Source organism: Oncorhynchus nerka, linkage group LG27 (genome assembly GCF_034236695.1).
Source record: "Oncorhynchus nerka isolate Pitt River linkage group LG27, Oner_Uvic_2.0, whole genome shotgun sequence".
Taxonomy (NCBI): Eukaryota; Metazoa; Chordata; class Actinopteri; order Salmoniformes; family Salmonidae; genus Oncorhynchus; species Oncorhynchus nerka.
The window spans coordinates 47151626-47164891 of record NC_088422.1 but is presented as its reverse complement, the minus strand read 5'-3'; positions in this window follow the sequence as shown (position 1 = coordinate 47164891).

The following is a 13266-nucleotide window of genomic DNA, read 5'->3' as shown; positions in this document are numbered from 1 at the left end:
ATTACTTCACTACTATGGCCTATTTATTGCCTTTACCTCCTTACTCCATTTGCACACACTGTATATAGATTTTTCTATTGTGTTATTGTCTGCACTTTTGCTTATCCTATGTGTAACTCTGTGTTTGTTTTTGTCACAATGCTTTGCTTTATCTTGGCCAGGTCGCAGTTGTAAATGAGAACTTGTTCTCAACTGGCCTACCTGGTTAAATAAAGGTGAAATCATTTTTTAAAATAAAAATATATACAAGCAGACATTTATTCCAGTCACTGAAAAACTATAACTTGTGTTGGGAGGTTCTCTGTTCCCCCAAGGCAGGCTTTTTTGAAAAGGAGACGGACACTGACAACAATCCTTTGGGCAAAACTGAAAGAACTGACCAGATGCAATGGCTTCAAGTGATTGCGCTCATTAACATGGATTTGATGATGGAGCATCTATTAGCTACATGGTGACATTCAACCATCCATGTTTCAATCGGAATATTGCGAAGAGTATTTTAAACAAAGAGTTGGATTTAGCTAACATTAGAAGCTCAGCTACAGCCGATGCCAGCACCAAGAGGGCAGATATCAAATACAGTGCCTAGCTAAGTACTTTTTCCTGCAAGCCACATAGCTAACTTTAGTTTATCTATTGAAACCCGTATTGTGTATACTACTGTGTTACATTTGGGGGAAATCAAATAATTTTTATGTGAAACATATCTTGTCTGGGAACGGGGTAGCGGAACCCCTCGCCAACAGAACCCCTCGCCAACAGCCAATGAAATTGCAGGGCGCCAAATTCAATCAACAGACATCTCATAAATCACATTTCTCAAACATACAAGTATTAGGCACCATTTTAAAGTTAAATTCTCATTAATCCAGCCACAGTGTCTGATTTCAAAAAGGCTTTCCAACGAAAGCTCCACAAACGATTGTTAGGTCACAACCAAGTCACAGAAAAACACAGCAATTTTTCCAGCCAAAGACAGTTGTCACAAAAAGCAGAAACATAGATAAAATGAATCACTAACCTTTGACGATCTTCATCAGATGACATAGGACTTCATGTTACACAATACATGTATGTTTTGTTCGATAAAGTGAATATTTATATCCAAAAATCTCATTTTACATTGGCGCCTTATGTTCAGTAGTTCCAAAACATGCAATGATTTTGCAGAGAGCCACATAAATTCTGATAAATATTCATAATAAACATTGATAATAGATACATCTATTATACATGGAACTTTATATAAACTTCTCCTTAGTGCAACCGCTGTGTCAGATTTCAAAAAAACTTTACGGAGAAAGCATAATCTGAGTACAGCGCCCCGAGCCCAAACCAGCCAAAGAAATATCCTCCATGTTGGAGTCAACAGAAGTCAGAAATAGCATTATAAATATTCACTTACCTTTGATGGTCTTCATCAGAATGCACTCCCAGGAATCCCAATTCCACAATAAATGTTTGATTTGTTTCATAAAGTTAATCATTTATGTCCAAACACCTTTTGTTAGGGTGTTTAGTAAACAAATCGAAACTCACGAGGAGCGGGCAAATCCAGCGGAAATGTCGGACGAAAATTCCAAAAAGTAATATTACTGGTCGTAGAAACATATCAAACGATGTATAGAAGCAATCTTTAGGATGTTTTTATCATAAACGTTCAATAATATCCCAACCGGAGAATTCCTTTGTCTGTAGAAAAGCAATGGAACGAGAGGTAACTTTCTCCTGATTAAACTAATCATGTAGCAATTAACTCAATAGGATTTGGGGCACCACGGAAGAAGTTGTTTAACTCTTTGAGCTAGGGGGCAGTATTTTCACGTCTGGATGAAAATTATGCCCAAAGTAAACTGCCTGCTACTCAGGCCCAGACGCTAGGATATGCATATAATTGGTAGATTTAGATAGCAAACACTCTACAGTTTCTACAACTGTTTGGATAATGTCTGTGAGTATAACAGAACCGATATGGCAGGCGGAAACCTGGGAAGAATCCATCCAGGAAAGAAAATTGAGGTCACTCTCTTTTCAATTAGATTTCTATGGGGATCTCGATTTCTGTGGCTCTTGCTTGCAGTTCCTATTGCTTCCTCTTGATGTCAACAGTCTTTAGAAATTGGTTGATGTTTTTCCTTTGAGAAATGAAGAAGTAGGGCAGTTCAGAACGAGGGTCAAGTGAAGTGTACCGTTTGTTAGAGGCGCGTGACCTGAAAGCACGCTCCACTTTGTTTTTATCCGCTATGGAACACAGTTTATCCCGTCTGAAATGTTATTGATTATTTACATTAAAAAATACGTAAAGTTGTATTAGGAAAGTTGTTTGAAATGTTTGGAACAAGTTTACAGGTAACTTATTAGATATTTTGTAGTCATGTTTCGCGAGTTGGAACCAGTGTTTTTCTGGATCAAACGTGCCAAATAAATGGACATTTTGGAGATATAACGATGGAATTAATCGAACAAAAGGACCATTTGTGATGTTTATGGGACATATTGGAGTGCCAACAAAAGAAGATCTTCAAAGGTTAGGCATGAATTATATCGTTATTTCTGTGTTTTGTGTCACGCCCTGGCGGATTGAAATATGAATGTCATATGTTTGTTTGATGGGGTGCGATCCTCAGATAATTGCATGGTTTGCTTTCGCCGTAAAGCCTTTTTGAAATCTGACACATTGGCTGGATTACCAAGTGTAGCTTTAATTTGGTGTATTACATGTGTTATTTCATGAAAGTTTCAAATTTATAGTAATTTAATTTGAATTTGGCGCTCTGCCATTTCACCGGATGTTGTCGAGGGGTTCCACTAGCGGAACGTCTAGACGTAACAAGTTAAAACCTCTTAAGGCTATAGCCTACTTTTTCAAACATTATGTTAAAAATCGTGCAACATTTCAACGTCCTGCTACTGATGCCAGGAATATAGTATATGCATATGATTAGTATATGTAGATAGAAAACACTCTGAAGTTTCTAAAACTGGTTACATCACGGCTGTGACTATAACAGAACGTGTGTTTCGTGGAAAAGCCCAAGGAAAACTGATCACCAAAAAGGGAGAAAAAAAATCAATGCGCCAGTTGCATGTGTTGTCTATGGCACAGCAAAATAGATGGCTCCCAGCTTACAAGTCCTACAGCTTCCACACGATGTCGCCAGTCTTGGCAATTGCCTGGAGGTTGTTCCTTGGTCAAACGAAGAAGAGACACCCCATATCATCCGGTCCAAGACAGGATGTTTTGGAAGAGAGATTTTGGACCATGATTTGAAGACGTGGAGCTATTGAATACACATCGCCCCGTGATCAATTTGATAGATTATTAACGTTTACTAATACCAAAAGTTGGATTACAAAAGTATTTTGAAGTGTTTTGTGAAAGTTTATAGGCAACTTTTTTAATTTAAAAAAATGATGTTGCGTTTTGAAACTGTTTTTTTTCTGGATCACACAGTTTTCATAAATGGACATTTTGGGTATGTATGGACCGATTTAATCGAAAAAAAGACCCAATAGTGATGTTTATGGGACATATAGGAGTGCCAACAAAGAAGCTTGTCAAAGGTAATGAATGTTTTATATTTTATTTCTGCGTTTTGTGTAGCGCCGGCTACGCTAATTATTTTGTTTACGTCCCCTTCAGGTATTTCGGGGTGGCCACCCCACATAGCCTGGTTCCTCTCTAGGTTTCTTCCTAGGTTTTGGCCTTTCTAGGGAGTTTTTCCTAGCCACTGTGCTTCTACACCTGCATTGCATTGCTTGCTGTTTGGGGTTTTAGGCTGGGTTTCTGTACAGCACTTTGAGATATCAGCTGATGTACGAAGGGCTATATAAATAAATTTGATTTGATTTGATTTGTTGCATGCTATCAGATAATAGTTTCTCATGCTTTCGCCGAAAAGCATTTTAAAAATCTGACTTGTTGGCTAAATTCACAACGTATGTAGCTTTAATTGAGTACCTTGCATGTGTGTTTTAATGAACGTTTGAGTTTTAACGAGTGCTATTAGCATTTGGCGTGGCGCATTTGCATTTCCTGATGGCTGGGTGGGACGCAGACGTCTCAGGTGGCGCTAAGAGTTTAAATGTATCCACAATAAGTTTCCCCTTTTCTCTATCTCTCCCCCCACCCTCTCCATCTGTGTAATAAGCCATTATATTTGTCAGTCCACTAGGGACCTTTGTCTCATGTAAAGGGTGTAAGTTTATTTTGCGTTATTATTTAGTTAGCTAGTAAATAAATTATTAATCTACCATCGTGTCCGATTTCAAAAATGCTTTACAGCTAAAGCACAACATATGATTATGTTAGATCACCGCCAAGTCGAAAAAACACACAGCCATTTTTCCAGCCAAAGATAGGAGTCACAAAAGCAGAAATATAGATAAAGTTCATCTCTAAACTGTGATGATCTTCATCAGATGACACTCATAGGACATCATGTTACACAATACATGTATGTTTTGTTCGATAATGTGCATATTTATATCCCGAAATCTCAGTTTACATTGGCGCCTTACGTGCCATAATGGTTTGATTCCAAAAAGATCCGGTGATTTTAGCAGAAATACTACTTGATAAAAGATACTAGTGTTATTCACAGAATTAAATATAGACTTCTCCTTAATGCAACTGCTGTGTCAGATTTCAAAAAAACTTTAAGGAAAAAGCATAATCTGAGAACGGCGCACAGAACCCAAAACAGCCCGAGGAATAGCCGCCATTTTGGAATCAACAAAGTTAGAAACAACACCATAAATATTCACTTACCTTTGATGATCTTCATCAGAAGGCACTCCCAGGAATCCCAGTTCGACAATATATTACTGATGTGTTCCATAAAGTTCCATAATTTATGTCCAAATAACCACTTGTTGTTGGCGTGTTCAGCCCAGTAATCCATCTTCATGAGGCGCGAGCATTTCATCCAGACAAAAACTCAATGTTCCGTTACAGTCCTTTAGAAACATGTCAAACAATGTATGGAATCAGTCGTTAGGATGTTTTTAACATAAAACATCAATAATGTTCCAACCGGAGAATTCCTTTGTCTTCAGAAAAGCACTGGAACGCAAGGTAACTCTGTCGGGAGCACGAGTCATGAGACCGAGGCACTATGCCAGACCACTGACTCAAACAGGTCTCATGAGCCCCTCCTTTATAGTAGAATCCTCATTCAACTTTCAAAAGACAGTTGACATCTATTGGAAGCCCTATGAAGTGCAACCTCATCCATATCTCAATGTATACTCAGTAGGCAAAGCTTTGAAAAACTACAAACCTCAGATGTCCCACTTCCTGGTTGGATTTTTTCTCAGGTTTTCGCCTGTCATATGAGTTCTGTTATACTCACAGACATCATTCAAACAGTTTTAGAAACTTCCGAGTGTTTTCTATCCAATACTAATAATAATATGCATATATTAGCATCTGGGACAGAGTAGGAGGCAGTTCACTCTGGGCACACTATTCATCCAAAAGTGAAAATGCTGCCCCCTATCCCAAAAAGCTTAACTATTCTCTGTGGCACGTTTGAAGTAAGAAATCATGAATGTATTTACGTGTGAAATGTTTTCGTTCGTCTTTGATCTCTGTAGGAACCAAGCCTTCTTGCAAAAGGGTTCGGTTGGCCTTCTCTTGGGCTTGAGTGTAAGGTCACAATGTCCTTCTTCTTAGTTGTCTGTGGTCAATGACTTTTCATGTAGTCTGGAGCAGAACTAAAAGTTGGTGTTCCCTGCCAGTCATTCTGGAAGATTGGTCCTCTGAAGATAGGCTAATCAGCCGTGTCGATGATCCCCAGTGGGGTAATGAGAGCAGCGTAGTAGATGATGGTCTGAAGAGAGTAATAGGATGGTCCTACTTGAATTCACTTTCCTAGATACTGTACTTAGGACAGCTGTACCAGTGATTGTCTGAGGTGAGATTCTCACCTCTTCCTCCATGTGTTGTTATTCAGGATTTGGAACAATGTGGACATGAGCTGCAGCTCTTTGTCTCTCTGGTCTAAAGTAAGGTGAGTTTATTTCTTCACCTCGTGTTGAGGTTCAAAGTTTCAACCATTTCTAACATGTAGCTAACGCCTCATGTTTCCTGGTCTAAAGGCTGATTTCTCGTCCAAGCCTTTATGCACTCTTGGTCAAAAGGGGCATTCCGTCATGCTGACAAGCTCTCTGACCTCATTATATGCTCAACACATCAAATGAAACATCATACCTGTAATGGCCATACTTTCCAAGTTACAGTATTTCCTCCATAAGAATTTTAATGACATAACAAAATAATCAACCATATGACATTAGTTTTCCATATCTCCCCACTGACCATTCCCCACATTCTTTATGTTAGAATTATTGTTCCATTATCCACTTTTTGGACATTAGAGTTTTGGGTGGGCAAAAGTCTCTGGAGACAAAGGGACATTCCTTTAGCCCTTACTGGAGCGTAAAGAGTCTTCTCCTACTTAATTTACAACTGGGTGTGGAGGCTGTGGAGGTGTCAAACCCCCCACCACCACCCACCCTTGTTCCACCACAAGAGTATGGTGGCACCTTAATTGGGGAGGATGGTCTCGTGGTAAAGACTGGAGCGGAATCAGTGGAATGGTATCAAATACACCAAACATGGTTTCCATGTGTTTGATGCCATTCCATTCACTCCGTTCCGTCCTCCCCTCAGCAGCCTCCTGTGTGTTCTACATGGTTTCATGCTGAGCCACGCTAGCTGCGTTTACAATTTCCAATTCTGATCTTTTTTCCACTAATTGGTCTTAATCACACCAGACAGTTTTCAGAACTGATCTGATTGGTCAAAAGAGCAAAAGAGTATTTTCCCATTCCCCACGGTGTACCCCAGGTATTCCGCTTCGGACAGGCCCAGGCAGCATTTATTTGGATTGGCTGTCAACCCTGTGGCTTCCAAACTCACGAACACCGCCCGTAATGGGACTGGGACTGGACCACTCACTCGTCGATGGCTCGATCACGCCCATCCTCACCTCTTTCTTAGCGATGACTCGGCGAGCCTCAGGAATCCTGTAAGGGCGGATATGCACCTTCTTGCCGGGTTCAGTGTGGATATGGTGGAACAGGACATCTGTTTGTCCTGGGAATGGAGAGAATATTAGACCGAAGTTCATAATCAGCTTGTCTAGCTGTCTTGACTGCTCCGGTAGGAGAGTTTGGCTACGGCGCACCTGTGGTAGAGCCTCCTATTTTCCTTTGCCCTCCAGGGCCATCAAAGCTACCTCCTCTTCTCGTCCATGGTACGTCTTCAGCAGGTTAATGTGATAGAGTTGGACCTTCTTCCTCCTGTCAGGTTGCTTGATGAGGTAATTGACCGGTGAAGACCCTTTTCCTTACCTCGTAGGGCCCCCTCCACTGCGCCAGCAAGCAATATTCGGCCGTGGGCACAAGCACCATCACTTTCTCTCCCACGGTGAACTCACGGGGGGTCGCGGACTTATCATAGGCCCGGCCTTGGGTCCTTTGGGCCTTCTCCATATGCTCCTTGACTATGGGCCACACTGCTGACAGGCGGTCTCTCATCAGGGTAACGTGTTCTATTGTGGATCGAAAGGGGCATGGTTGGGTATCCCAGGTCTCCTTGGCTAAGTCGAGGATTCCTCGACAGGGTCTGCCATAGAGCAATTCAAATGGAGAGAATCCAGTGTATGCCTGGGACACTTCTCGCAGGACAAACATTAAGTGTGGGAGAAGCATGTCCCAGTTTTTCCCGTCTCGGGACACCACTCTTCTCAATATGCTTTTAATCATTTTGTTCAAGCGTTCACACAACCCGTCTGTTTGAGGGTGGAATATGCTTGTACGTATCTGTTGAACCTGATATAACCGACACAAGTCCTTCATGAACGGGGTTCCTTGATCGGTTAAGATCGTCTTGGGGAGGCCCACACGAGAGAACATCAGGAATAACTCCTTGGCAATTCCCTTTGACAACATGTTACGCAGGGGTATGGCCTCCGGGAACTTGGTAGCGTAATCTATAACCATTAGGATGTACTCGTGTCCTCTGGCGGATTTTGGGAGGGGTCCTACGAGGTCCATAGCTATGCGTTCAAGGGAGTCTCTATGATGGGAAGAGGAATCAAAGGGTTACGTAGGTGTGGCCGTGGGGCTGTACGTTGACATTGATCACACGTCCTACAATACCTGGCCACATCCCGGGTGACCCGGGGCCAATAGAATCTCTGCATGATTCTGTCAATAGTCTTGTCTCGTGCCAGGTGTCCTCCTAGGACGTGGGAATGGGCTAACTGTAGAACTGTATCCCTGTATGGTCTAGGCACCATCAGTAATTCCTGGTTTTCCCCCCTTAGTCGTACGACCCAGTATAAGAGACCCCGCCTGATTGCATAGTAAGGAAGAGGTGGCTCACCTGATCCGTCGACGTTCCTCCCGTCGATCACCTTCACCTTCCTCATGGCCTCCCTTAGGTCTGGGTCTCTATGCTGTGAGGTGCCGAACTGTCCCTTCAATTCCTGGGGCAGGTCGACCTCGGTAGAGGGATGTGGAGGTTGTTCCCCATCCTCGTCAGGGGTGACCGAGGAGAATCCCTTCCAGGTTCCCTCCTCGGATGGAGCTTCAAATATATCCCTTAGCGCCTGGTTGCTCCTTCCTTCCTGCGTTGTGTATAACCCTTCACATGTGTCTTCATCGGTGGTTTCCTGGAATATCTGTCGTAAAGGTTGGGTCGCTATTTCTTGCTCTGCTGCAGAGGACGAGGACGCGGCTACGTCTCCTTGTGGGACTACTACCTCGGGCTTGGATTTTCTCTTCTTTCCTGTCCCCCTTCTTCCCGTGCATAACGTCATCTGTCGAAGCTCCTTATATAGGGGACAGTCTCTCCCGATCAATAATGGCACCTTCAGCTGGGGCACTTTCCCTGCCCTGACTGTACACCTTCCTTTTGGAGTGAGAATAGGCAGATTCACAGTGGGGTAATACTGGGTGTCTCCATGGATACAGGATACGGCTACTTTGTCTGGTAGCAGTGTTGCGGAGGTCACCATCCGCTCCTCTACTAACGTAACCATACTTCCCGAGTCGAGAATAGCTACCACATCTTGTCCTTTGACTCGAACCGGAATCTCTGAGGCTGGAGTTATCTCTGCTAATCAACAGTGTTGATCCTGCCCCCTCAAAACGGGATGTGTGGGGTTAGGCAGTGATGACTCCGTGACCATGGGCTCATCCTTGCTAGGACATTGTGGGGCATAATGGTTGGGAGACTGACATTTATAACACCGACCCTGCTGTGTGGTGGCTGACTTCACCCACCTCCAGGGGGGGCTTGGACGTTTCGGTGGCAGGCGCGCCGGGGTGAGTCGTGGTACGGGATTGGAAGACTCCTTCCGTTCCTCCTTGTCACTTTTTAACAACTCCCCTGTAGACCGATATGTTTCCACCGCCTGGGCTATGTCGTCGGCTGACAACGGGTTGGCTTGCCCCACAACCCTTTTTAAGTCACTGGGTAATTCTCTCAATATCTTGTCCACTACGAGAGTCTCTATCACATGTCCTACTCCCTTTCCAGGTTCTAGCCACTGTTTCGTCAGTCGTATTAATGCGAAGATCTGGGCACGAACGGGTTGATCAGCTGTATAGGTCCATTGATGGAACTTTACAGCCCTATCTCTGGCAGTCAGCTGGTACCGGGACAGGATCTCGGTATTTAGTCGCCCATAGTCTGCAGCTTCGCGGGAATCCAGGTCAAAATAGGCTTCCTGAGCCACCCCGGTCAAAAGAGGGGCTAATGCGCTCGCCCATTCTGTGGGCGGCCACTCTTCCAAGGTGGCCGTCCTTTCGAAGGTCATGAGGAAGGCCTCAATATCATCCTCATTGGAGAGACGAGGTAAGATGGCGTGAGCAGCCGCTCTTGGCTTAACTCTAGGTTCTTCTAGTCGGCTCAGCTGTTGTTGCAGGAGTTCTATGGTTGTCTGCTGTGCCGTGATCAATTGTTGTAGTAGGGCGTTATCCATCGTTCTTGAATGGTTCCTCCGGGTCTACTGGAAGAATCTTGATTTACTCACTTATCCTTGTGTCACTCGTCCACCTAATGCCCACATTCTCCACCAATGTGAGTGGACCAAGAAATTGGGCGTCGTTCTAAAGCGGGAAGGTGGAATAAACGAGTCAGGAGTAGGTTTTCTTGATTGAACACAGTTCTCTATTGAGGGCATTTGGTCAACACAAACACTCCAACATACATCATCTTCTCCAGATGAAACAGGAACACAATAGGATTATCTTTAAACTACAACAAAAAGTCACGGGATTGTCACCGTCTTTGAGTGGTTCTTGAGTGGTTCTTCCTGGATAGCTCCTCTCTCTCGGTGGCCATCTTCCAGAGATAGTTTCCCTCCCCCTTCTCTGCTGGTTCCATTCTCTCTCTTATAGGGAAGGAGAGTATGTCATTAGTACCGTCAGCTGTGCTTAATTGCCTCTGGTTACCTTGTCTCCCATGCCTTGGTCCTTCCACATTACGTTTATTTGTCAGGGACCATGTACAACATGACATTGCACCAGATTTAGCTAAATAGCTGATTTTCATATGTAGTCCCTGGGCAGAAAACAATTACCATTAATACATCAATACAATCCTACAGATTAACACATTATTAATACAGTGCCTTTGGTATTCAGACCCCTTGACTTTTCCACATTTTGTAAAGTTACAGCCTTGTTATAAATTGATTTTTAAAAAAGTTTCCTCATCAATCTGTAGACTAAAGCCTCGATTCTTCTTGGGTATGACATTAAAAGCTTGGCACACTTGTATTTGGGGAGTTTCTCCCATTCTTTTCTGCAGATCCTCTCAAGCTCTGTCAAGTTTGATGGGGAGCGTTGCTACACAGCTATTTTCAGGTCTCTCCAGACATGTTCAATCTGGTTCAAGTCCAGGCTCTGGCTAAACCACTCAAGGACATTCAGAGACTTATCCCGAAGCCACTCCTGCGTTGTCTTGGCCGTGTGCTTAGGGTCATTGTCCTGTTGGAAGGTGAACCTTCACCCCAGTCTGAGGTCCTGAGCGCTCTGGAGCAGGTTCTCATCAAGGAACTCTGTACTTTTCTCCGTTCATCATTGTCTCGATCCTGTCTAGTCTCACAGTCCCTGCCGCTGAAAAACATCTGCACAGCATGATGCTGCCACCACCATGCTTCACCGTAGGGATGGTGCCAGGTTTCCTCCAGACATGACATTTGGCATTTAGGCCAAATAGTTCAACCTTGGTTTCATCAGACCAGAAAATCTTGTTTATGATGGTCAGAGAGTCTTTAGGTTCCTTTTGGCAACTCCAAGCAGGCTGTCATGTGCCTTTTAGGCCTGATTGGTAATTGAGACCTGCTTTGGTTAGCATCCTGGTAATTAAAGTCAGATTATGATCTGAAATATTCCTGAAATAAAGTTGAATTATTTTGTCATCCTTTCTGGTTAGTTGCTGAATATCCGATCAATCTGAGGTTTTGAAGGCTGTGTGATTCTAGTTGGTCCATTCATCAATTGGGCAAAGTCATATTAACTAATGATTTCCTTGAGCTTTTTTCTAATTGATTTATCAGCCCAGTTTAAGTTAAAATCACCAAGTACAGGGCCTCTGAGTGGTACAGCAGTCTAAAGCACTGCATCACAGTTCAATTCCAGGCAGTGTCGCAGCAAGCTGCACCCGGGATTCCCATGAGGCAGCATACAATTGGCCCAGTGTCCTCCAGATTAGGGGAGGGTTTGGTGGGCCGGGATGTCCTTGTCCCAACGCTCTCTATCGACTCCTTGTGGCAGGGGGGGTGCATGGATGCTGACTTCGGTCACCAGTTGTACAGTGTTTCCTCCAACACATTGGTGTGGCTGGCTTCCGGATTAAGTGAGCAGTGTGTCAAGAAGCAGTGTGGCTTGGCAGGGTAGTGTTTCGGAGGACACATGGTTCTCAACCTTTGCATCTACTGAGTCCGTATGGGAGTTGCAGCGATTAGACAAGACTATAACTACCAATTGGATTTTGGGGAGAAAAATAACCAAATTTAAATTTTAAAAATAATTAAATCACCAAGTACAATTATTTATTTTCCAGTGGTGATTGCTTCCTAAATTTAAATGACCCCTGAGCAATCCTTTTTGGTTTCGCCTGAGGATCCCAGAGAACTTCTGCGTGTTTCATTGTTTGAAAGAGGTTAAGATTGTGTTTTTCGCTCTTGAACTCCCGGTAATATTTATGGTGGGATTTAATGTTTTAAAATGGATGGTGCTTAGTGCATCTGATTTGTGGGCTAAAGTGTGTGCGTCTGAAGGAATATGGATATTCTGGTGGGGTAACTCTGCCACCGTTAACTGTAGTCCCACTGGTAGATGATTACCTTGATGAGCGGTCCCTTTCCCATCTGTCCGCTGTGCTTGTACATTTGGTCGGCGCTATGGCTCGTCTATAGCTCGGCCGTTATTTAGAGAAGATTAATAAACTTGTTGGCTAGATTGATTTGGATGCATTGACAGGATCGATGCTCTGAACTCCAACAACAACAACGCACTGATACAATCAGCAGTGCAAACACATAGGTTGTAAGAAAGGCTTTTTTTTATCGCCATGATCTGCCTTTGCATTGTGTTTCGTTTGCAAAATGCCAAACTCCTCTCCATAAAGAGCTTGAATTACATGCTGACCACACCGCTCGCGTAGTGTGCGCTCGTGTAGCAAAATAAATGTACATATACAGTGGGGCAAAAAAGTATTTAGTCAGCCACCAATTGTGCAAGTTCTCCCACTTAAAAAGATGAGAGAGGCCTGTAATTTTCATCATAGGTACACTTCAACTATGACAGACAAAATTAGGGGGAAAAATCCAGAAAATCACATTGTAGGATTTTTAATGAATTTATTTGCAAATTATGGTGGAAAATAAGTATTTGGTCAATAACAAAAGTTTCTCAATACTTTGTTATATACCCTTTGTTGGCAATGACAGAGGTCAAATGTTTTCTGTAAGTCTTCACAAGGTTTTCACACACTGATGCTGGTATTTTGGCCCATTCCTCCATGCAGATCTCCTCTAGAGCAGTGAGGTTTTGGGGCTGTTGCTGGGCAACACAGACTTTCAACTCCCTCCAAAGATTTTCTATGGGGTTGAGATCTGGAGACTGGCTAGGCCACTCCAGGACCTTGAAATGCTTCTTACGAAGCCACTCCTTCGTTGCCCGGGCGGTGTGCTTGGGATCATTGTCATGCTGAAAGACCCAGCCACGTTTCATCTTCAATGC